The sequence below is a fragment of the Vombatus ursinus genome, unplaced genomic scaffold (assembly GCF_900497805.2).
Source record: "Vombatus ursinus unplaced genomic scaffold, bare-nosed wombat genome assembly UNPS02014798.1, whole genome shotgun sequence".
Classification (NCBI taxonomy): domain Eukaryota; kingdom Metazoa; phylum Chordata; class Mammalia; order Diprotodontia; family Vombatidae; genus Vombatus; species Vombatus ursinus.
The window spans coordinates 56,915,933-56,942,708 of record NW_020954576.1 but is presented as its reverse complement, the minus strand read 5'-3'; the positions used below and the strand labels follow the sequence as shown (position 1 = coordinate 56,942,708).

Genomic DNA, 26,776 nt, shown 5'->3' with positions numbered 1-26,776 from the left:
ATGGAGGTAAAACAGCTGTCTGGCTGCTCCCAGCCAGACTCTGGCTACTGCAGCCATCACCAGAGAGAGAAGGAGTTGAGAAAATTTTATTGGTGGCTTCAGTTTTGAAACTACAGATGATCATTTCAGAGAACACTTTGAAAAATGGGGCACTCTCACATATTATGTGATGATGAGAGAGGTTTTGGCTTCATGACTTATTCTTGTGTAGAAAGGTAGGTGTAGCAATGTGTTCAGTCACATTAAGTTGATGGGCATGTAGTGGAACCAAATAGACCTGTTTCTAGAGAGGATTATGTAAAACCTGGTGCACATCTAACTGTGAAGAGAATGTTTGTTGGTAGTATTAAAGAAGATACAGAAGAATATAATTTAAGAGATTGCTTTGAAAAGTATGGCAAGATATAAACTATAGAAGTTATGGAAGATTGACAGAGCAGAAAGAAGAGAGGGTGTGCTTTTGTAACTTTTGATGATCATGATACAGTTGACAAAATTGTTGTTCAGAAATATTATACTATTAATGAGCATAACTGTGAAGTGAAAATGGTCCTTTCAAAGAAAGAGATACAGTCTACTGGCTCACAAAGAGGTTGTGGAAATGGCTCAGGCAATTTTATGAGTGAGGAGGAAACTTTGGAGGTGGTGGAGGAAACTTTGACTGTGGAGGAAACTTTGGTGGAAGAGGTGGCTATGGTGGTGGTGGTGGCAGCAGCAGAGGCAGTTATGGAAGTAGACATGGTGGATATAATGGATTTGTTGGAGATGGTGGCAACTATGGAAGTGGTCCTGGCTAAGTAGTATAGGGGATTATGGTATTAGTGATAGGCCTAGATATGGAAACCAAGGTGGTGGATATGGTGGTGGTAAAGGAGGATATGATGGTTGCAGTGAAGGAGGAAATTTTGGTGGTAGTAACTATGGTGATAATGGGAACTATAATGATTCTGGAGATCATAATGGGCAGCAGCAATCAAATTATGGACCCATGAAAGGAGGCAGGTTTGATGGAAGGAGCTCAGGCAGTCCTTGTGGTGGTGGTTATGGATCTGGTGGTGGAAGTGGTAGATATGGTAGCAGAAGGTTCTAAAAACTCAACAGAGGAGGGTTACAGTTCTTAGCAGGAGAGAGAGCGAGGAGTTGTCAGGAAAGCTGTAGGTTACTTTGAGACAGTCTCCCAAATGCATTAGAGGAATTGTAAAAATCTGGCACATAAGGAATGATGATCCACTGTCAGAAAAGTTACTGCAGCTTAAACAGGAAATCCTTCTTGTTCAGAACTGTCATAGCCACAATATGGAAAAAAAGTGCAGCTATTAATTAATGCAATGTAGTATCAATTAGATGTACATTCCTGGGGTCTTTTATCTGTTGTAGCTTTGTCTTTTCTTTTTCTTTTCATTACATCAGGTATATTGCCCTGTAAATTGTGGTAGTGGTATCAGGAATAAAAAAATTAAGGAATTTTTAACTTTTCAAAAAAAATTAATTGGAGACTAAATAACAATGTGTGGATCAAAGGAAAAAGTCATATAAAAAATCAATAATTTCATTAAAGATGACAATAAGAAAACATACCAAAATCCCTGGGATACAGCAAAAACAATACTTAGGAAATTTTTATATCTCTAAACACATTCATTAATAAAAGAGATAAATAATTGAGCCGTAAAATAGAAATCTTGAAAATCAAAGAAGAGGTTAACTAAAGAATTAATAAATAAAAATAAATAAAACTAGCGATAAAATATAAAATAGATAAATAATTAGCTAAATTAATTTTTAAAAATAAAGAAGAAAACACAATTTAGGACTGTCTCGGTGTCTTTCTGGCAGCTTCTAAAGGGTGAAATTCTTGTTCACCTGAGTCTTAGTCATTGTGTACTAAATTGCATTTAGTGCAGTGTGGGTTGTAAAGGAAAGGCCAACTTCCTCCCATGCTTTTTAGGCTCTTTGATGTTGAGAATCAGGTTTGGGATTTTGATATGTTTCATTTGTCCTTTAAAGTTCTTGGCACTTGTGGTAAAATCCCTGGTCCCACGAACTCAAACCATGTCAACTTTTGAGCTTTTATTCGAGGATGAAGGGAAGTCCCAAGTGGGGCTATGGACTTGGAACTTTGTGGTACTATATTATATAAAAACTATTAATCTAATACTTCTCCAATCCCCAGAAATTTGGGTAGTGTGAGGGAGAGGGATAATAGCTCCCAAGTGTTTGAGGGGGTGATGTTCATGTGTTTGTTCTTTATATACCTTTGAAATACTTCTTTGAAAATACTGATCTAGCTGTGAAGTAGATAAATAGAACTGGGGTCCAAGTGACCAGTAAAATTGGGAGATCAAGCATCTGTGTGCCTGAATCAATAGCAGAGACTAGGTACTCTTCAGATCCCCTTAAAGGTCCTAGAGAACTCTGTGGGAGTGGGAGAAATGTAACAGAACTGGCAGAGATCAGGATAGTCATTGTTTCATCTAGTCTCCATTCTTAAGCTATTTCATTCCCCGATTTGACATTGCTGCCAGGTGAATCCTCCCTAGGCATAGTTCTGATCTCATCATTTCCTTACTCAAAAATTTTCTTTAGATCCCCATTTCCCACCAAATACAGTATAAGCTCATTAGCCTAGCATTCACAGCTCAATATAGTCAGGGCTCCAATCTTACTTTCCAGCCAAGTCTCATTTAACTTCCCTTCAAATACTCCACATTCCTGCCATACTGGATTATTCAAATTTCTCCATACTTGTCATTTCTCACCTCCATAAATTAAACACATCACCACAATGCATGGAATGGTCCTATCTATTGCAATTGAAATCTTTTCCTTGTTTCAGGAGCTACCTTAGACATAACCTCCTCTACCCACCCTTCCTTCACTGATGCCCCAGCTAGCGCTGTTGTTTCTTCTCTCAGATCTCCTACAGTATTTTGTTCTTAACCACTTTTCCTAATCTCTAAGCATATTCTAATTTGTATTCTGCTTATTCAAGTACATATCTTATTTCTCAAGCTATTTGGTCAGATTCATGGGGGTAGAGATTATTCCTTTTTAACTATACCCCCTGCCCCAGTGTCAAGTACAGTTACTAGCATATGCTTCAGTATTTGTCTTCAAGGATCCCTAATTTTGCTGGTATCCTCACCCCAACTTTTTTTTTTTTATAATACAGGTTACAATCCATTTGTATGTTAGTCGATAGAATTTGAAAGCAAATTCTTGCTGCTTTTGCAGAAGAAGTCAATACATGGCTGTGAATGGTGATGAGACTACACTATATACCATATTTCATGGCATAATTATCGCCACCACATAATCAGCACATCCTATTTTTTTTTTCAGATCAAAAATTGGTTTGTAACCTTTTATCGTGTAATCGTCGCATGGTACAATTCTGTTTGTCATGCAGCTTAGAAGGTAAACAGAGCAGCAGTGTATTCACCAGTGGCATATGGCTACACATTTATTTCTCGAGCACTGTGAGCTTTGAGCCTAGAATTCTCAATGCACGCATATTGTCAGTATATTTCTGAAAGCCAACTTGCTTGGTTTATTTAGAGCTTTAGAGCGCTGCTGCAGTATAAATGGTACTGTCACTCAACCCAATAAAGAGCCGTAAGCACAAGGGAAGCAGGCAAAGCTGCTTTGAGTAAGTCATTTGATATGGTAAGACTTGTATCTTCCAGGGCTAGCTAAACTGTACAGTTCATCTGACGATGGTGCATTAACATGAGAAGCATTTCTTCCCGATTACGGGTGAATATAAAAACTGTTTTGTGGACTTCAAGCTGAAAGTGAGTATGCTTGCTGAACATCATGGAAACAGAGCTGTGGAAAGACAGTTTTCAGTGAATGAAAAGTTGATGTGAGACTGGTGGAAAGTAAAAGACAAGCTAAAAAAACACAAATCTTTCTAGATATGTGTTTAGAGGTCTTAAAACAGGCAAGTTTCCACAAATTGATGAAATGTTTGTGTGTTCCACGCATCCTAATCTTGCACCAAAAACAATTTAGTAATAAATGATTTTTAAGTAATACTGGCACCAAATTTTTTTTCATAAAAATTTCACATAATGGTTGCATCCTATCTTTTTTGTAGAGAGTTGGCATAAAATCTGCAATGATCATATGGTGAAATACAGTATAGCAGACACTAATAGCATTTATTGAATCCTATAATCTTAGATTTAGAAAGATTCTTCAAAGCCATCCATTCCAGGCTCCCAACCAATGTGGCAACCTTTCTACAAAACTCGCAAAAAAAAGTGATCATACAAAATCTGCTTGTGCCACTCCAGCAAAAGAAAATTCACTGTCCCCTTTAATCACCCACTCTCTGTTGATTTTCTCTAATTTATCTTATATTGTATCTTGTTTGTACAATAATTGTTTCCAAATTATCTCCCCCATTAGACTGTGAGCTCCTAGAAGACACTGAGCATTTTTTACCTTTCTTTGAATCACCAGCACTTTGCCCAGTGTCAGGCACCATGTAGGCCCTTAATAAATGTTTGTTCATTGCCTTATGGGGAAGCTAATTATATTGTTAAATGGCTCTAATTATTGGGATTTTTTTCTCCATTGGGATGAAATCTATCTTTCTATGTCACTCATTCATTTTTCCTGGTTTTGATATCTGTAAAACCGCCCCCCTCCCCCAATAATCCAATGCCTCTTAAACATGATACCCTTTGTAAGATTTGAAGCCAGTCATCATTCCCTCACTTCCTTTTCCAGGAAAAAAAACATACCTATTCTTTCAACCATTCTTCATAGGACATGGTTTGGAGTTTTGTTTGCTTTCATCTGAATGTGTTTAAGAATGCAAAGTCCTTCCTAAGATTTGTTGCCCAAAACTGGACAAAATGTTCTAGATGTGGTTTGACCAAAGCAGTGTAAAAATGATTGCTAACCTTCCTTTTTATGGGCATCACATTTTCATTATAACAACTTGAGACCCCATTCTGATTAGTTTAGCAAATATTTACTAAACATGTTCCATGTACAACATGTAAGAGCCCATGCCAAGAGCTCATGGTACAAGACAAAAGCTAAATCTTTCCTTGCCTTCAAAGAGCTTTCATTATACTTGGGAAATATAACACATACACACATGTAAGTAAATAAAAAATAGTCATTTTAAGAGAGGGAGGGCCAATAATAGGAGGTATCACAGAAGGTATCAAGTAAGAGTTAGCACCTGAGCTGTGCTTTTAAGGAGGTAGGAAATTTATTCCATAAAGGTGAAAATGGAATGTATCCTAAATACTGGGCATCATTTATACACAGATATGGGGATGGGGGTGGAGAAGGTGTATGGGGAACAGGCAAAAAACAAGCTTGATAAAGATGAAGAATGTAGGTAATGGAATAATATGATATGAAGCTGTTGTTGTTCAGTCATTTTAATTGCATCTGATTCTTCTGACCCAATTTGGGGTTTTCTTGGCAATGATATCAGAATGGTTTGCCATTTCCTTCTCCAGCTCATTTTATAGATGAGGAAACAGAGGCAACAGGGTGAAGAGACTTGCCCAGGGTCACATAACTAGAAGTATCTGAGACCAGATTTGAACTCAGGTTCACTGAGCCACCTAGCATGATAAAGAAGTTGTTCTTTATCCTAGAAGCAATAAGGAACTTTTTGTGTCTTTTACGCCTTATCGAGGTGACTTAGAATTTACAGGAAACTGCCTAAAAGTTCAGGGTGAGATAGAGAGATAGTTTGGCTCTTCCTTCTCCTAAATCCTGAAGAGTCAATTCCATGGAGAAATCATGGCAAATATTGATGTCATCATCAAGTCACTGATCCCGAGCAGATATGTTGAAAATTATGAAATCTGAGAGAGCTGCTTCTCTGGGTAGAGCTATATTTGGGTGACTCAGGGTCCCCACCTTGCCTAGAAGATAGCTGTTGAAAAATATAAATGTCTTGAATTCCATATCCTCATTATTCTTGATGGTCCCTTCAGGCCCTACATGTGCCAAATTATGATGATTACCTGTCTGACATCATTCCAAATGACAAAATTCCATTCTAGGCAAAGCATGGAATCATGTGGACAGAGTCAAGAACATTTTTGCAGAGTGGCAGGTTGGATGGTCTCCCACCCAAAGGTTAGAATACACTGTCCCTTGGTACGAAGGTCTAAGACCCTAAATTGGAGGAAGAGGAGGATAAATAGATGAGAACACCTAAGAAATAAAGACACTCCCTAGCCATAAAGAACTTAGGGTGGCAAACAAGGTTAAAGTGACTTGCCCAGGGTCACACAGGTAGTAAGTGTCTGAGACTAGATTTGAACTCAGGCCTTCTTGACTCCAGGCCCAGTACTATATCCACTGCACCACTAAGAAAAGTTCAAGGGTTAAGGGCCTTGGAAGCAGTAGGGAGTACCTGCAGGCTTAGAGTAAAAGTCCTGGAGGTCTAGAAGAGTCTGTTCAACATGCAAGAAATGAGCTTTGCAAACAGGGTTGGCACAAATTGAAACACCATTTAGAATGCTGAGCTGCACTCAGAACTTACCAAGAGGCTCCGTATTCACTATAGAGAGTAGGTCACAGTTAGTACCTTAGGGAGAAGAATATGACAGAGCTTGCTGGGTTGAATATGCAGGTGATAGCAAAACCAAAGAGGAGCCCAGGATGAAGGGGGTGAACTTCTAGGTGCCAGAGGTGAAGCGACCTGAATGAGTCTGTCAGTCAATAAATATTTATTAAGCACCTTCTGTGTGCCACTCAATGTGCTAAGTGCAGGGGGATACAAAGAGACAGAAGACAGTTATTGAGATTGGTGACCTAATACAGGAATATGTGTACTGTCATGTGTGGTGAGGGGTGATAGTTAGATTGTTCAACAGGGATTCAAAAGAGGGACTGAGTGACTGTGCCTCAAAGTCTAGTGATTTGGGAAGACAGATACGGCAGAAGATGGTCTTGGGAGCTTAAAAAGAGGATAAAAATGTGACCCCCCTCAAGGTAGCACAGTGTTACTGCTACTTTTCAGAAAGAACAGATATAGAGTAGCAGTTTGGCGTTAATATTTATATGGTACTTAAAAGTTAGCAAAGAATTTTGTATATTTAAATTTTACAATTATATATAAAATATATAATACATATTTTACAATAACATATATATACATTTGATACTTACAAAAACCTTGGAAGTGCTATTATGCCCGTTTGAGGCTGAGAGTGCTTAATTAACTTGCATGGGTAATTAGTGCCTAAAGCAGGATTCAAATTCAGGTCTTTTTGACTTTAAGTCCAGGACTCTGTCCTATGTCAGCTGTCTTATGCCTATGTTAGAACATATATTATCCCATATAAATTCACTCTGACAAATAGCATTTTGGAGTCACCCAAGGCATAGTGCTAAGTGCACTAGCTTTAGAGATGGAGTGTCTGGATGATTCAAGTTCTGGTTTTGCCATTCAGCAGCCATGGGCAGAGAAGTGGTGTAGTAGACAGAGTGCGAAGTCAGGAGTTCAAATCTGGCCTCAGATATTTCCTAGCTGTGTGACCCTGGGGAAGTCATTTAACCCTGTTTACCTCAGTTGCCTCATCTGTAAAATGAGCTGGAAAGGGAAATGGCAAACCACTGCAGTATCTTTGCCAAGAAAGCCCGAAATCAAGTCACAAAAAGTTAGACGGAAAATGATCAAACAATAATCCCTGACATAACTGATGTTAGTATGACAGATATAACAAGTAAGAAGAAAGCAGAAATGTCTTCTGTTATATGAAGCATTTATTGGGGGCAGGAGGGGTCCCTGGAAATAGCTTTCGGTACAAGAAACAGAGAAAAATATTAGAAGAGCAAAGAAAATTCCGAAAGGGATTTAAGTAGGAAGGAAAGGAGAGGTGTCATTTCTTACAAGAATAAAGAGGCCAAGGGAGAGCGCAATCTAGTCCAGGAGCAATGGAGGAGGCGAATTAGGTTAGAGGAAGCAAAAGCTGTCTGGGTAAGTACATAATTTTAGGAAAAATGGCTGTAACATTATAGCATTCCAAATCAGAATGCTGACAGGCCTTCCAGGGTTGCCTCGATTAGCTTGTGTTCATGGAGGTATGAAAAGCATTTAACACATTCCAGTTCCTCTGATCTGCCAAGAAGCCCGTGGGGGAGATATAATGTGGATAATATGAGTCTCATTTTCCATGTGAAGAGGTGCCACTTTAGGGTTAGGAAAGCTGAAGGTCAGAAGGAGGCAAAAATAGATAAAACACAATGAAAAGGGAAAGCCCTTTCAGACTTAAGGGAATCATTCCACACCTTAGAATATCCTGAGGCTTGAATAGCCCAACTATACATGGAAAAGGGGGTGGGTGAAGGGGGCTTAGATGGAAATGATGGGGAGCAGAGAGGGAATTAATTGACTGCTCTACCCTAGAGCTTGTGGTAGAGAAGGATAGGAGATTTGGGCTTAGTTTGACGTGCACCCTTAATTGGGAGAAAAGCAGATTTCAGTAAATTCCACATGTCGAGTATGTCATAGTGACAATTTCTTTCACATGTGGGTTAGACCAGAAGGCCACTGAAGTAATTTGCAACCCTCAGATTTGCTATATCTGTGACCTCCAAATGGATGCTTTTTCTACGACAGGGTACTGCTTTTCCTATCACTTTTTAATATATTTTACTTCTGGGTTATCCACTGGAAAGCCTTAGGTACCTTAGTGTCCTCAGCTGAGACAAGAAATATATTAGATTTAATTAATTCTTCCTCAAAGGGCCGTGATTTCCAGTTAAAGCAGAAACTCCTGGATGAATCATTCAGGTAGGCAGCTATCTCAATGAGGCTTGCAAAAGAGGGAAGTTCTGGTCATAAATTTGAGTGTGGCAAGACATTTTCAAAATTGTAGGTGGATTACATTTTTGTTTGGAAGATAATCGGTATAGCAGGGGCTGGGGTTATCCCTGTTTCCTCTGGGTGGGACTTCCCAGTCCTATAAAAAGGCCGTCATTGACCGTACAGTCATCCACTGATCACCTGGTTCCTCATCTGCATTGGAGCATCTGGTGAGTCTGAGATCCTTCAGGGCTAACCTTGGGATTGTGATTTCTCTTAGAGGCAAAGGGGCAGAGGAGGCAGTTTGGTGGAATGGAGAGAGCCTTGGCCTGGGAATCAGAAGTCCTGGGCTCTGGGTTCTAGTCCCTGCTCTGTCTCTAACGAGGTGTGGGAATTTAAGGATGTCACTTCAACTCATTTGGCATCAGTTTCCTCCTCTCTAAAAGGTCGTTATTGGCCTATTGTTCATCTTGAAGACCCTTTTCTGCTTATACATTCTATGAAATACCATAAATGGATAATTTCACATCACATGCCTGAGATGGCCTTGTGGCCACTTTTGCTGTGTCCTAATTGTCACTGAAATGAACAATATTGATTAAAGAGCCCTGATCAGAAATGAGGAGATCTGATTGTAAGTCTTAGATCTGTTCCTCACCGGCTATGTGGTCTTAATTGAGTCACTTTTGTTCTGGGCCTCAATTTTTTTCATTTATAAAATTAAGGGTTAGTACAACATGATCACTAAAGTCTCCTCTAACTCTTTTTGATCTCCAAGATCCTTTTTAAAAAATTTTTTCTGTAAGATTTAATTTCTATTTGCCCCAAGATTCTTCTAAAACTGAAATTCTGTGGTATGTGTTATGGACACAGCATGTTGGAAAGGCATATCTGGATTTAAAGTAAGAAGACCTGGGTTTAAATCCTGGCTCTGCCATTTTGCTATTCCTTTGACCTTTGGCCAATTAGTGGGTCTTGGTTTCCTCATTAGTAAAAATAGCCATTAGATTCAAGGACCTCTAGGATTAGTTTTCACTCTGAATCTTGATCCTATGTTAAAGGGAGGCTCATGAGTTTACTTTTCTGATTAAAGAGGATTAGAGCAAACTGTTTAAGGTTAATGGTATACCAGTTGGTACTGGTGATTTTAGTTGCCTTTTCTGTGGATGGTCTTGTAGTCTAGGTCATACAGGAAAATAAAGAGGCCCAGAAGTCTAGGAAGGACTTTGACCTAAAGGATGCTGTGGGATATGTTAGAGTCTTTCTTACCCTGTACTTGTCTCCAATGATTGGGGCATAGGATCTTCCCCTGGTCCATCACAGTCACTAATCTGAGGATGAGCTCTTGGGGAAGTATGGGAACTGCTTGTATTATCTCTGTACAGCCCCTGGTATATCTCCCCCCGTGCCCCCTTCCCTGCCTTAGCCTTTAATCAGGTCCTTGTGGCTGTGGTGATGATGATGAAGATAATACCAACCTGGATTTATCATGGGATTAGTTAGAATGTCAGTGACTTTAGTCCTTTGTCCTCAAACTTTTGGCAACACTCATTGACCATTTATGAAACCATAGATACATGGAGCATTCATTCAGCAGACATTTATTTGTAACATTAGAGTTGATAGATTATTTGGTCCAGTTCTATCATTTTTCAGATGAGGACCCTAAGGCCCAGAAAAACCTTCTCTTTTGAGGTTACCTTCCATTAAAGTTCTTACGTGAACCTGTTTATTTACATGTCACCTTCCTCCTTTAGAATGTGAGCTCCTTAAGGGCATGGACAATGATTTTATCTTTCTTTCTATCCCCAGTACTTATTAGCACAGTGCCTGGTAAATTGTAAGAACTTACTCAATGCTTGTTGATTAATTGGTAGGCAGACTCATTTCTTCTAACTTTCAGATCAGTGTTTTTTCTTCTACATACACATATGTGTGTATGTATATACGTGTATATATATGTGTGTGTGTATATATGTATATGTATATTATATATGTATGTATATGTGTGTATGCGTGTATACTATACACATATGTTTACCATTTTGTGAGCTATGAATTTCTGAAGTGTTTGGAAAATAAACTGAAGACAGAGAAAGAACTAGCTAGAGGGACCAGTGAGTAGATGAGCAGTTGAGCAGTTAAAATAGAAGATAAAGGAACCCACTTGAAATCTGAACAATAATTATAAAAATTCTTTCAGGACCCATGATTTCATTGTGCTGATTCTCTCTTACCAATCTGTGACTTAGGCTAGAGTATTTATGAGTTGCTCTGCTCTCTAAAACTTATTATTTCCTGATAAAACTGAATTTAACTCGGCAGGTGCTCTGCTGATACAGAAATCCTTTTTTGCTTATCCTGAATTCGAATCTTTTCCAATGAGGAAGCATCTGCTAGTGCTTGTGCTCTTCAATCTTAGGCTTTGAGACTCCAGGTCACTTAGGAAATGGAAAACCACTAGAGTATCTTTGCCAAGAAAATCCCAAATACCATCATGAAGAGTTGGACATGACTCAACAATAACAACAGCAACAATAAGATGTTGAAGGAGGGTGTGAGTGAAGCCCATGTCGCTATAGAGCTTTACATTACGTAGGAAGCTTTCCTCATATAACAGCTCCATGAAGTACGAAGGTTAAACAGAGTGATATTATTCCTATTTTTGTTGGGTTTTTTGTTCAGTCATTTTTTTTCCAGTCTTGTCTAACTCTTTGTAGCTCCATTTGTTTTTGTTTTGTTTTGTTTTGTTTTTCTTGTAGAGATACTGGAGTGGTTTGCCATTTCCTTTTCCAGCTCATTTTATAGATGAGAAAACTGAGGCAAACAAGTCAAAGTGACTTACCCAGGGTCACACAGTTAAGAAGTGTCTGAGGCCAGATTTGAACTCAGGAAGATAAGTCTTTCTGACTTTAAGACCAGTGCTCCATCTACTGTGCCTCAGGAAAAATTAAATATTGTTGTTCAGTTGTTTAAATTGTGTCCAACTATCAATAGGTTCCTATTTTAGAGATAGTAGAACCAAGTCTCAAAGAAGTTTAAGTGACATGCACAAGGTTGTACAACTTGTGAATGTCAGACCTAAGATTAGAAGTCAACTCTTCTAACTGCTAATCTAGTGGTCATTTTACTAGCCTCAAAACTAGCCCAAGAGACTTCTAAGGTCATGATCTAGTTGAGTATGAAAGCTTAGGTCTTCCTGACCTTGGAAGTACTTGACTATGAATACTGTTGTCTGTTTCTTTCAGATACACGGAGATCCAGAAAAGATGTCCTACCAGAATCAGCAGCAGTGCAAACAGCCTTGCCAGCTACCTCCCAATTGGTCACAGCCTTGCCAGCCTGTGTGCCCAGAGGCATGCCCTCCTGTGTGCCCAGAGCCATGCCCTCCTAGGTGCCCAGAGCCTTGTCCTCCTAGGTGCCCAGAGCCATGCCCTCCTGTGTGCCCAGAGCCATGCCCTCCTGTGTGCCCTGAGCCATGTCCTCCTAGGTGCCCTGAGCCATGTCCTCCTAGGTGCCCTGAGCTATGCCCACCACAGCAATGCCAGCAGAAATGTCCTCCATGCCCTCCACCTTGTCAGAAGTAGCACTCTGGCCAGGGGGAAAGTGTCAGATGCTGGTAGCACCATGAAACAAGGAGCATGAGCATCCCTGTGGAAGCTGGGCTCCTCTTTCCTCTCTCTAAACCTCCATGCCCCTCTGATCTTGTTTTGCTCTGGATGGAATTCCTGGGAGAACCTTTGTTCCTGGAGCTACAATCATTTCAGAAACAAGGCTTCTACTTCATTCGTCTTTCCCAGCCCCCTCCCCACCTCCTCAGATGAGAGATGGCAGAGAAAAGATCAATCTACTCAACGCCAGGTGTCCTGGAACTTCAGGGGAAAGTTGACCCTCAAGAACCAGACTCCTGGCCCCCTGCCTCTGCATGAGCTCTCCTCTGTGCTGCAACCTGGGAGGGTGGACTCCATCCCTGGACCCTTATAACTCTTCCCACTGCCCCAAATAAAGCATATGTTTCACGGTGAGACCTGAATTGTTTTTTTCTCCCTTTCCAGCCTTCAGTTTGTCAAGTGGTGTTTTCCCAGATTCATGTTTCATGGTGAGGTCCAGGCTATCAATGGGAATAACAGGAAAGTATAGATAAATAGATAGATAGATAGATAGTAAAACTTTCTGGCTTCCCAAGTTCTTTATATCTGTTATTAACTTATTTATTCCTGATACCAACCTCATGAGGTAGACATGGTTGAGATTATTGTCTTCATTTATCTGATGAGAAAACTGAGGCAGTAGGAGGTGGTATGATTTATCTAAAGTCACAGCATGTATAATTGGTTGATGTGGGATGTAAATCCCTATTCTTTGCTTCTATATCCTGTAGTTTTTTTGTTTGTTTGTTTGTTTGCTTTTTGGTTAGGCAATGGGGTTAAGTGACTTGCCCAGGGTCACACAGCTAGTAAGCGTAAAGTGTCTGAGGTCAGATTTGAACTCAGGTCCTCCTGACTCCAAGGCTGGAGCTCTATCCACTGCGCCACCTAGTTGCCCCAGTTTATTTCTTTTTTAGGAACATTTTATTACATTTTCATTTTTACATTCTCTTCCTCCAATGCTAACCCCCACCCCCCAACTGAGAAAGCAAGAAAAATAAAACCCCTGTTAAAAATAGGGGCTTCTATAGACAGCTAGGTGGTACAGGGGATAGAGTGTTGGGCCTGGAGTCAGGAAGACCTGAATTCAAATTCAGTCTTAGATTCTTACTAGTTATGTGACCCTGTGCATGTCACTTAATCTCTCTTTGCCTCAATTTCCTCAATTGTAAAATGGGGATAATAACAGCACCTATCTTGCACAGTTGTTGTGAAGATCAAATGAGATTTGTAAAGCACTTAGCACAGTGCCAGGCACATAGTAGGTGCTTTGTAAATGCTTAATTATTTATTTCCTTCCCTATAGTGCAGCTAAACAAATTCCCAAAGTGACTTTTTCCATATATATATATATATATATATATACATATATATATATATATATGTTATGTATGTAGTACATTATATATAATTGAGATATGTGTGGATGTATGTATATATATACATATAAAGAGAGGGGGTCATGTGTGTGTGTGTGTGTGTGTAGATTATATATATACATATATATATGTGGGGGGGTGTTAACTATTTTAAAAAATGAAACTGCCCATTGTTGGTGGAGTTGTGAACTGATCCAGCCATACTGGAGAGCAATTTGGAAGTATGCCTAAAGGGCTATAAAACTGTGCATACTCTTTGATCCAGCAATGCCACTACTAGGCCTGTATCTCAGAGAGATTATAAAACATGGAAAAGGACCCACATATATAAAAATATTTATAGCAGCTCTTTTTGTGGTGGCAAAGAATTGGAAATTGAGGGGATGCCCATCAACTGGGGAATGGCTGAACAAGTGGTCGTATATGAATGTAATGGAATGCTATTGTTCCATAAGAAATCATGAGCAGGCAGATTTCAGAAAAACCTGGAAAGACTTACATGAACTGATGCTGAGTGAAGTGAGCAGAACCAAGAGAACATTGTACACAGCAACACTAACATTATGTGATGATCAACTTTGATAGACTTAGCTCTTCTCAGCAATGCAATGATCTAAGACAATTCCAAAAGACTCATGACGGAAAATGCTATCCACATCCAGAGAAAGAACTATGGAGTCTGAATGCAGATTGAAGCATACAATTTTCTCTTTTTTTGGTTGGTTTATTTTTTCTTGTGGTTTTTTCCTTTTGTTCTGATTGTTCTTTCACAACATGACTAGTGTGGAAATATGTTTAATATGATTGTACATTTATTACTTATATCAGATTGTTTGCCATCTTGGGGAAGGAGAAGGGAGGGAAAAAAATTGGAACTCAAAATCTTATAAAAGTGAGTATTGAAGTCTATCTTTACATGTAATTGGAAAAAATAAAATACTATTAAATAAAAAAATAGTACAAACAAAATGAATCTTAATTTTAAAAAACTGCCCAAAGGAGATTACAATGCAGAATGAGTGATAATATATGCATGTATGTAGGTACACATAAATATATACATACATGTATATTTACATATAAATAAACATGACACAAAAAATACAGGAGAATATAAATGGAATACCACTCAACTCTGGAATCCCGTCACTACTTTGTTGCGATGTAGGCGCTAATATTCTACTCAAATCTTTATCTAGTATATTTTCTAACAATAGCACAGGCAGGAACCCTAAGTCAAATAGCAAAGCATTCCATTAGGAAAAATTAGCAAGGTATAAATAATGGAACAATCTAGGAACTGACTCATTTTCAATTTTCTAATCCAGACATAGGCATAATCTTCCACCAACTGTTTTTCTTTGGAGAAGGAATCAACTCCCCAGCAAACTCAGGTTTCTCCATGGTGAGGAAGGATTGTGCTGTGTGTAGAACATCTGTCTAATTTTAATTTTCATGTCTTTCTTATTCATTTATACATCTCAGCTTCTGCCATTGAGTCTTAATTGTATCATGCTACCACAAGCTTCCATTTATTGATTCTCTGCTGAGAGACTACTGCCAGTCAGGAAAGCCGTCATCTGCTGCTACTTCTTCCTCACCACCTTCTGGAGCTGTCATATGCTGCTATGTCTGCTTTTTCTTCCTGGGGAGTCTTACTGCTCTATCACTCTGGGATATCACCTCAGGTCAATATGCCTTGGTAATAATTAGCCCATTTTCAGCTTTTTTTCCCCCTCAGACTTGAACTGCTTCCATTTGTTATACAAAGGATACATAAAAGGTCACTCAGGAAGGTGTCAAGACCACAGACTACTGTAGAAAAATACTACCTCCTCACACCCTCCAACCCCCTCATAGCAGGCAGGAATTCATGGAACCTCTTCCTGGCCCTAGGGTTCAAATTTTTTGCTCCTCACATAGTTAGGGCCTCTTGCTGAGTCTTTCTGAGTCTGGGGGTTAAACAGATTGCAGATCTTTTCAAGGATCTTTTCAGCTCCCATCTTGCCTCCCCCTGGGCCATGTACATTGCTTCAAAGATCTGATAAACTACTGGGAGAAACTTTGTCATCCTGGAGGGACTTTGATATGTCTGATGACCCTTATCCTTCATTACCACTGCCATGACAATGATCTCTGGCCCCATCATAGGAGCAGCACAGAGTACTCAGAGATGTGCTAATGGAGAGATCACTTGGGGGAGGGAAGTTTTCATGGAAGCATTTATGCTGGGAATTGACATAAGAGTAAGGTTTTAATGGGCAGAGACTGGGGTGGGGTGCCGATGTTGGTTTCAAAAATGTGGAACACATGAGAAAAGAAAGGAAAGAAGGAAAACCGTGAGATGAATTGTCTTATTCTCTATATCTGCATGGTGTAACTTTGGCAGGAACATCCTCTTGGGGCCAGAAGAATGGCTTGGAGGAGGCTGTCTTCTGGGGGTGGGGGAGGCATCACCAAGAAGAAACTCCATTGTGGCTAATATTGGTGGGTGACATTACCAACCAGGCTGTGCTCCTTATCCCCAGGACCCAAATCCAATAGATCAAAAGAAATGTTCTTAGGAAAATATGTTTGGGATATGATATAAAGTTGTGGTAGTCTATGTATAGTACCCACCTGGGAAAATTAATTCATAAGAATTAAATGAAATTAAGTCATGAGATACTATTGCCCAAGTTCTAACCCTTTTCTCCCTCAAACATTCTTAATATCCAACATATTTTTATCAAGGGCTGAGCACATACATGGTTCTTTGCCAGATGTGGCAGAGCCAAAGACAACAAAGGAATGAACTCTCCCTCGAAGAGTTTGTATTTTATAATCAGTTGTGTGAGTTCCTGAGTCCTGTCCATCTTACCTCTCCAACAGCACCAAAAGCTCTTGCTATTAAAAGTTCTTCCAAATCAGATTTCTAGAGACTAAGCTTGGGAGGAGCCAAGTCCCTTGACTGAGTGCTCTTTGGGACCAAGTATTCTTCCTTCCACTGCCCAAGTACTTCACCCCTCTCTGATTTCTGTCTTGTTCTGAGAATCAAAATCAAGTCAACACTGTAAGTGCCTAGACAAAGGGTGTATCAATGGATTATTCTCTTCTTCATCTTTGTGACTTTCCAGACCATAAATCTTTTTTTTTGACCACCACACACCCCTAAATGTCTTGTTTCCCCTGTTAGAATACAAGTTCCTTAGGGGTAAGAACTGTCTTGTATTTTATATTGGTATCTTTAGGTCTTAGCATGCTACTTGGCATTTAGTAAAAGCTTAATAAATTCTATTCATTCAATCATTCATTCATTCATTCATTCATCCATAGCTCCTGAAACAATATTTTCTATCCCATTGCTACTATCATCACCCTAGTTCAACCTTTCACCACCTCTTTTCTGGAGCATAGCAGTACTTTCTAAGTAATATTCTCATTTCTATTGTCTAGTCTTACCTAAATAACTGGGCTTTGGTATATACCCACATCATCTAAGATGGAGGTACACATAAGGGAGATTTCTGCTACTTGGGGAAAACCTTCTATGAAAGTGAAGGTGAGGGTACCGTGAAAGTGATGGTAACCTCTTTCTGATGGCTGCTTTGCTGGAACAAGGGTGGCTTTGAAACTACCATGTGGAGTGAGTCTTGCTCTCTTTTTAGTAGGGTCCTGGGGATGAAATTCTCATTCAACCAAAGATTGCATACCCTGCTCTGAACAGAGTGTGAGATAAAGACCAATTTACTCCCACCTCTGTTAGGCACTATGGCCCTGCTCTAAGAATCAGATTTAGGGTTTTTGGTTTGTTTCATTTGTCCCATTTCAGATCTAGGTGCATGTGGTGGAGCCCGCAGACCTAGTTGCTCAAGTGATGGCAACATTAGAGGTAGAATTCCAGGACAGATGGAAGCCTCAAGGTCATCTTTTTATTTAGAACTAAATGAGACCATGTTCTAAAAGAATTGAGTTAAGCTGTGAACATAATCCCTCTCCAATCCCCAAAGAATGAGGTAGTAGAATGAGAAGGTTATGTCTCTGCCTGATTTTAGGGGAGATATTTGTTTGTTTTTGCTATTCCTTCAAAATAAATATTCTTTTGTAAGTATCAATCTGGTTGTTAAGTAGTTCAATAGAATTGGGGTTCAATGGGTCCCCAAAATTGGAGAAACAAAATTAGTTGGGCCTTGAGGCAATACCAGAGAGCACATGCACCCCAAACTCCTTTATGGATCCCAGAAAACCCTGGAAGGGTAGTAAAATGTCACAGATTTGCCCTTCATGGAGAGAGGCCAGCGTAGTCATTGTTATACCTACTTTCTAGTCTGGTCCCACTCTAATTTTCTCTTTGACATTGCTGCTAGGTGAACCTTCCTTGTGTATAGCTCTGATCGTAGTACTTCCCTGTGCAAAAATCTTCACTAGATCCACATTTCCCACTAAATATAATCTAAGGTCATTAGCCTAGCATTCCAAGCCCAGTATGGTCAGGACTCCAACCTCCCTTTCCAGTCTTGTCTCATAAATCTTCCCTTCAAGAATGCTATCTAAACACCAAATTTAACTATGCAGGTTTCCCCAAAGTTGTCTAGTCATTTCTTACCACCATATCCTTGCCTATATAATCTCCTATCCATGCAATGGTTCCTTTGACTGCTCTTCAGATCCTTTCCTTGCTTTAAGACCTATGTTGGGTAGTACCTCCTCTACCCACCTTTCCTTCACAAACCCCCCTCCCCCAGCTGGCAAGGATGAATCCTCCCCCAGATCTCTCAGAGCATTTTGTTTTTGATCACTTCCCAAATACCGTTAGTACATTCCATTTTGTAACAGGCTTATTGGCGTATTTTGTCCTGCTGGTTCTCGGATTCTTGAGGGTAGAGATTATTTCTTCATAAATCTCAGTTTCTCTCTTTCAGTGTCTATCACGGTAGCTCACACATTCTCCAATATTCCAAGGATTTTTAATTTTGCTGGTGTAGGCACTCTTTTTACTCAATGCAGGTTGCAGCCCAACTGTACCTTGGTTGATGGACTTTGAAAGCTACCGTTACATAAGAATCCATTATCTGCTGCCAAACTAGCAAAGAGTCTATACTGCCCAAGCAGGTACTTGTAGCATTTTTGGAATCTTGCCATCCTAGAGTTGGAAGGGTTCCTAGAGAATATATAGTTCAAACACCTACTACAACATCTTTTCTACAAAATTTCCAAAGAAGTGGCTAATGAATCTCTACTTGAAAACTTTCAGAAAACTCATCCTACATGCGTCTTCCTTCCCTCTTTTTATCATCTTCAATTCATTTTCTATATTTCTTGTTTTTACATGTTGTTTGCAAGTTCTCTATCTCATTAAGCTGTGAGCTCCTTGAAAGCAGGGCCTATTTTTTAAAAATCTTTCTTGGAATTCCCAATGTTTATCACAGTGCTTGGCACATAGTCAGTACTCAAAAACTTGTTGGTTGACCCCTGGAATAACCAATAACACTGTTGAGTTTCTCTATCGGAATTTTTTTCTTTCATTGAAATGAAATCTGTCTCTCTGTATCTTTCATTCATTTTTGCTGATCCTTCCCTCTAGAAACCCATTGAGTTATAGAACTAGTCTTCCATATGCTACCTTCCCAAGGATTAGAGACCAGTTATAGTGCTCTCCTCTCTTTTCTAAGGCAAACATCCTTTGTTTTTCAACCATTCCTTATAGGATATGATTTGGAATGTTGTTTGTCTTCATATACATGTATTTTGGCTTAATGTATTTCCTAAAATATGGGGCCCAGAACTGGATAAAATACTCCAGATCTTGTCTGACCAAAGCAATGTAGAAATAGATTATTTTCTTCTTAGTTAGGGACCCTGTATTTCCATTAATGGAGACCAGGAGTCAATTCTAATTAGTTCAGCAAATATTTACTAAGTATGTTCTCTGTACTATGTGCCAGAGTCTGCATCCAGTGTTGGGGCACAAAGATGAAAACTCAATTGTGTCTGTTTTCAAGGAACTTTCATTACCAGGGAGGAAAAACCCTAGGGCTCTCCCTCCTCCTTCCTGCCTCCTGGCTTCCCTGACTTCCTTCAAGTGCCAGCAGAGATCCTACGTTCAACAGGAAGCCTTCCTTGATCCCCCTTAATTCCAGTGCCCCTTTCAGTTGATTACTAATAAATTATTCTGTATATACTTTGTTTATACATAGTTGTTTCATATTATCTCTGCCATTAGATTGTGAGCTTCTTGAGATTGTCATTGATCTTTCTTTGTATTCCCAGCCTGGTGACTGGCAGATTGGTTGATTGGTTGTTGTCCTTCATTCTGGAAGAAGACCAAAATGACATCACTATGTTAGAGTCAAGTTACAGTATGTCTGACTGTGGCTGATCAGACCATTATGAGTTTGGAATGCTCTACCACAGGTGAGGGACAAAGAGTCCGTGTGAACATTTGGGGTGGGTTCTCTAAATTTGCACATGTCATGTTTCTTTTGAGCTACTTCAATTCTGTTGCCCACAGAGCACAGCACCTTCTCTGATGAGGGCATGTCATGTTGGGTGGTCCTGTGCCAGTGTCTCCCACGTCACATAATCAATTCCAAAGTTCTTGAGAGAGACCTTGGGAATGTCTTTATATCACTTTTTCTGACCACCATGTAAGCACTTGCCCTGTGTGAGTTCTCCATAACAAAGTCTTTTCGGCAAATATATGTTCAAAAATAGGTGAGTATATATACATATATATGTATGTATGCCTATATGTCTGCATATATGTGTGTGACATATAGGCATACATACATATATATGTATACATACACACATGTATACATATATATGTATATACTGACTTATAAGTAACTAAATAAGAAATACAAAGGAATTTCAAGAAGGCAGACAATGCTATTAAGTGGGAGCATCAGGAAAGATGTGGTGTGTGAGTTGATACCCAAGCTGTGCTTTTAAGGAAGTTGGGAATTCTTTGGGGAAGAAGTAAGGAAGGAGTATATCATAATCATTGGATATTTCTTATTCAAAGATCCAAGAACTGGAGGTGGAAAATAGTATAACGAGCACAGGCAGCAGACTAGCTTGGTTATAATGGAGAATGCAGATTGTAGAGTATTATGACATAAGATTGTGGAGGGCATTAAATGCCAGGATGAAGAACCTGTATCTTATTCTTGAAGCAGGAAAGAGTCTTTTGTCTGTATTTCTGCCCACCTTTCTCCTTCTTCCCCCTAACCAAGGTCACATGGGATTTACAGGAACAAATTGACTAAAAATGCAGGATGCGGAAGCCATGAGTTTTTTTTTTCTTCCTACTCTCTAAGCCTGATGCTTCTGGGTCTGTGGCAATTAATCCTGGCAATTACTGATGTTGCCTGCAAATGATTGATCCCTAGCAGATGTGATGAAAATGATGAAATCCAAGAGACTCATTTCACAGGGTGAAACATACATTTGGGTAACTTAGTGTCCCCACCCTGCCCAAAGTCCTCTGTCAAAACATGGAAACATTGTCAGCTCCATATCATTGCTGGATCTTCAGGTTTTCAATCTATCATGCTATCCTTATTACCTTTCTTGGCATCATCCCAACTGGCCAAACCACCTTCCAGGTAAAGCTTCTAGCTCATCCAAATGGAATCAAGGAAATTTTTTATCATAGGGTCATATTGAATAGTCTCTAACCTAAAGTATTTAATGAGTTGTCCTTGGACTTAGAGAGCTTTAGTGGACATTGAAATGGAGTAAAGAGTGGATAGAGCAGAGATAACTCTCAATAAATAGAGAGCCTCCATACTCATAGAGAATTTAGGGAGCCTAACTGAATAGATAGAACCCACACATACAGGATTAATTCATGGGGAACAAAATTGTTAAATATACCATGTTTGTCCAAATGCTACATCAATGAAAGAGTAGTATAGTAGGAAGACCACTAGATTTGGAAAGAGAAGACCCGCATGCAAATTTTGATCCTGTCTCTTAACTGTGTCTATTTGGTGGCAAATCCCTTAATTTTCTTGGCTTTGGTTATTTCCTCTGTAAAATGAAGGTGCTGGACTAGATGACATCTCCAGCCCTTTCTAGCTCTTAATCTATGACTCTGCTCATGGAATCACAGCTTTTTAGACTTGAAAGAGACCTCTGTCACCAACCTCTGCAAACCCAAAATAAGGAATCCCCACTACAAAACACTTGACAAATGATCATTCTGTCTCTTCCTGAAGAAGTTCAATGAAGGAGAACCCACAACATTTGAAGGTAGCCCATTTCACTCTTAGGGATAGTTCTAATTGTTAAGAAGCTTTTCTTGACACCTAACTTAAATTTACTTCTTTGCCCCTTCTACACATTCCTCTCCTTTTTGCCCTCCTGAGATAAATAGATGTTTATAAACAGAACAAATCTGACTCTTTTTTCATGTGACCAGCCTTATCTTGAATAAGGCTGTCATGAACCCATAAGACTCCTCCAAGATAAACATCCCCAATACCTTTACTTGGTATTCATATGTCATGGTTTTAATATTCTGTACCACTATGGTGGATTTCCTCTGGATGCTCTCTACATTATCAATGTCACTCTTTAATTGTAGAACTCTGTCTTAAACTCACTATTTCAAGTATGATTTTATGAGGATGGAGTACAGTGAATGATAACCTGGATATGCCTGGAAGGTTTCCTTTCTTAATACCACCCATGGGTGCATTAGACTTTTGGGCTTTCATATCACACTCTTGACTGAAATAGAGCCAGAAGTCTACCCAAAACTCCAGATTCCTTTCAAACAGTCATGTTGGCTGTGCTCCTTATTCCTATGGCCCAAATCCCAGAAATCAGAATGAATGCTTGTTGGGAATGAGATCTGAGGTATGATATAAAGCTGTGGTCATCTATGTGCAAAATTTACTGAGAAATAGTAATTTCTCTGTCATAAGAGCTTCTCACCCAACCTCCTAGAGAGGTCCAGTGACTTATTCAGGGAAGTTTCTGATGCTGATTTCCACCTCAGGTCTTCTTTACTCTCTGCCCAGTGTTCTGTGCCCTATGCCACCTAACTGCCTCACGTTAGATAGAACACACCTTACTTAGTAGAACATCACTGCTACAGACAAATTTGCATGGTGCCCAGTGGCACAATGGTAAGAATTCTGACCTTGGATTTGTAGTGCCTGGACTCAATCCCAAGCTTCTCCACTTTGCAGGTAGAAATTGAAACCCACTAGCATTGATTAAATGCCTCTTACATGTGTGTGAAGCCATATGCTTAATGAGTCTCAGTCCACCAAAATTGTTGTTAGTAAGAGGACTATGGCAAACAGGAAGAAAGCAAGGATCTTTTTTGTTATGTGAGGCATTTGTTCAGGACTTCTGAAAATAACTTTGGGATGTGCTGGAACTAGAATAAGACATAAGAAGAGCAAAGAAAAATGTGGAAATGAGGACTTCTGAAGGGGAGTGAAATAATTAGGAAGGTGGGGAGAGAGAGGTACTATTTACTCCATGGTTAAGGAGGCCAGGGGAGAGCCAACAAAAAGTGGAGAAAGGACAGCAAGTTGTGGACAGAATAGGTGGCATGGGAGAGAACAATACTAGGGAAAGTGGCCATGACTTTTTGGTGCTCCAAATCAAAATGCACATAATCCTTCTTGGATTTCCTTCATAGCTTGTCTTCATGTAGAACCATTTAGTATAACCCACTTAATGTACATGAGTTCTTTTTCTCCTCATGAAGGAGATATAATTAGAATGACAACATCTTCATTTTATGATTAAGGAGATTTTCTTTTAAGCTGTGAAAATCTGAATGCCAGAAGGGGCAAAAACAGAGAAATGAGAAATGTAAAGGAAAAGAAATTTCTTTGTGCTATAAGGGAAGCATTTATACCTTTGAACTTTTTTGTAGCTTGAAAAGACCAAATGTATGTAAAAAGACCAGGGAGACAATGAACTTTCTCCTAAGGTACAGGCTGCCCTCATCCCTAGGCACTCATCTGCAAAGGACCCCAAGGGATTCTGGGATATGTAACTTAGTGATCATCCTAAATAAAAGTGGAATCTTCCATTCAGAAAGCTGTTCCTGAAACTAGAAATACCGTCAGGCTAGAGACGCCAGAATTCTTTTACATGAGGAGAAAACCCAAGAAAATCTTTGAGCAGGTAAAAGGGAAATGCTTATGGTAATGCTGGGTTAAAGTCCAATGTCCATACTAAAAGAGTACAGCATTCTGGAAGATAGTTTAATAACACTCAGCCTTGCTAGAGCCTAAAGATGGCTCCAACAATATAGCTAATGACTTTCTGACTTTTAAAGTGATATTTTTAGATTGCAGAAGGTGGAGGAAACAACCAGGGATAGATATCCTGAATGAGATTCTTACTGTCAGGAAGACCCTGAGATAGAAATGATGGGAAGCATGAAAGGAAGTGATTGCTTCATCCTGGAGTTTGTAAAGGAGAAGGATAGGAAATCTGGTCTTAATATAACAGGCACCCTTGATTTTGGACAAGCTCATTTCAATAATTTCCATTTGATGGGTATGTCATGGTAGAGATTTCTTTCAGACATGAATTGGTCTAGATGACCTCTGAAGTTTCTTCCAAAACTCAGATTCTACGATTGTGTGACCCCCAAACCAGTGCTCTTTCAATGTCAAGACATCTCTTTCCTTATCATTCCTTATTATCTTTTATTTCCAGTAAAAACCTGGAAAAAGTATAGTTTTTTAACTTAGTTCAAAACCCTAGGAAGTCCAATGCCTCCATTTGGGAGGAAGAAGAGCTTAGATTCAATGAGTTCTGATACAATGGACTTTGACTTTAGCTCCAAGCAGAGACTTCTGGATGAATCAGCCACAGACAAGTAGCTGGCCCAGTGAGGCTTGCAAAAGAAGGAAGATATGATCATGAGGGTGAGTGTGGCAAGGCATTTTCAGAATTGCAGGTGGATTACACTTTGTTGAGGAGATAATTGGGATGGTAGAGTCTAGGGCCATCCCTACTTCCTCTGGGCAGGACTCCCCAGCCCTATAAAGAGGCTCTTGCTGACACCACAGCCATCCATTGGCCAATTGGTTCCTCATCTGTGCTGGAGCATCTGGTGAGTCTGAGATTCTTCAGGGCTAGTCTTGGGGCTGGAATTTCTCTTGAAGGCAGAAAATCGTTCTAGGCAGTTTGATGGAGTGGAGAGATCCCTGGTCTGGGAATCAGAAGTCCTGGGGTCTAGCTTCTAGTCCTTGTTCTTTGTCTAACTAACTATGGGACTTTAACTCTGTCACTTCCACTCATTTGGCATCAGTTTCCTTCTCAGTAAAGGTCATTCTTGGCCTATTGGTCATCTTCAAGAACCCTTTCTGCTCGTTCATTCTCTGAAATACTATAAATGGAATATTTCATATTGCATACCTGAGAGATCCTTGTGATCACTTTGATCTTTCCTAATTTCTATTGAAATGAGCAACATTGATTAAGAAGCCCTGGTCAGAGATGAGGAGACCTGGATTTAAATGCTTGCTCTATAGCTAAACAACTATGTGAACTTCCTAAAGCCGGTTTTTTCTCTGAGCCTCAATTTTTCATTTGTAAAATGCAAGGCTCTGCACTAGATAATCTCTAAAGTCTCTTCTGGCTTTGACCTTAGAGATCATGTTTTCCAAACACTTCTTTTTCTTAGAACTCAAAGATTTGTCCTAAAACAATTATTCTACAATACTGTTATAGCAGCAGCTTGTGTGAAGGGCATGGCTCAATTGAGAAAAACCTGAGTTCACATCCTGACTCTAAGACTTACTCCTACCTATATTACTTTCGACAATTTACTGGGTTTCATTTCCCTCACTTGTAAAATGTGGGAATTAGATTAGATGATCTCTGATTCCTTTTCTCTCTGAATCATCTTCCTCTGTGCAATTGAGATTCATGTGTTTGGTTGTCGAGTTGGGAAGAATTGGGACACAATTGTTGAAGGATGTTGATGAAAGACTGTTTTTGTTGACTTTCCTGTGTGCAGGGTTGAATCCAATTTGTTCAGGAAAATAGAGGCTCAGGAAAAGTCTAGAAAATCTGGTCTGTTAGAGACATGGGATGTCAAGCTCCAAGGACAGCAGAGGAAACTCACATTTTCTTTCAACATCTCATGGCAAAGCTCCCTGCAGGCTTCAACAAGATCACCATGCTTGTGGTGATCATAGCAATGTGGATTTATTGGGAAATTAGCCAGAATTTCAGTGACTTTGATCTTTATCTTTCAAGATTTTATTCATACACACTGACCATTTGTAAACCTATAGAGCTCTGGAGCATTCATTCTGCAATGATTTATTTGTAATATTAGAATTGACAGAGACCTTCCAGATCTTTGCATCCAACCCTCTTATTTTTCAGATGGGACAATGACTTCCAGAGAAACATTCCCCTTTAAATTCCATTGGTATTGCATATATCTAATATGAACCTGTTGGTTTTTTTTTTTCACATGTTGTCCTCCTCAATAGATTGCGAATTCTTTGCTATAGTGGGCAGTAATTTTGTCTTTCTTTCTGTCCATAGATCTTAACAAAGTGATTAGTCTATAGTAAGTGTTTACTGAAAGAATATTGATTGATTGACTCAGACTCATATCTTCTACTGCCCAGACTAGTGTTTCTTCCTCGATGCTACTTATCAGTCATCCTCCATTGGTAGATTGTGAAACAGAGGTGCATGGACATTGGTAACTTTGTTCAAGTGTCCTATAGCACACTTGAGGTGGTTGTTTCCATTATGGGCTGGAGCTTTCTAAAGTTTTTAGAAACAAAACTGAAGACAGAAAGAATTATCTTGAAGGACAAATGAATAGATATGTAGTAAATGTGGAAGGCAGGTGAACCCAGTTGAATTAATGCAATCATGATCTATCTCAACATGAGAGATTAGACTTTGTTTCCTGTAAAAGTATCTACTTACCTGTGAAATTTGTCTTTTCTTTTTTCAGATTGGCA

General features: G+C 39.5%; 1 long non-coding RNA gene and 1 pseudogene across 1 annotated transcript; both read left to right on the top strand.

The window, feature by feature from the left end:
* LOC114049450 lies at positions 1–1,154 on the top strand (annotated as a pseudogene).
* Positions 1,155–8,941: 7,787 nt separating this feature from the next.
* Positions 8,942–12,819, top strand: LOC114050119. Its single transcript, XR_003569935.1, has 2 exons — positions 8,942–9,024; positions 12,043–12,819. It is a non-coding gene; the product is annotated as an uncharacterized LOC114050119 (long non-coding RNA).
* The last annotated feature ends 13,957 nt before the right edge of the window (positions 12,820–26,776 follow it).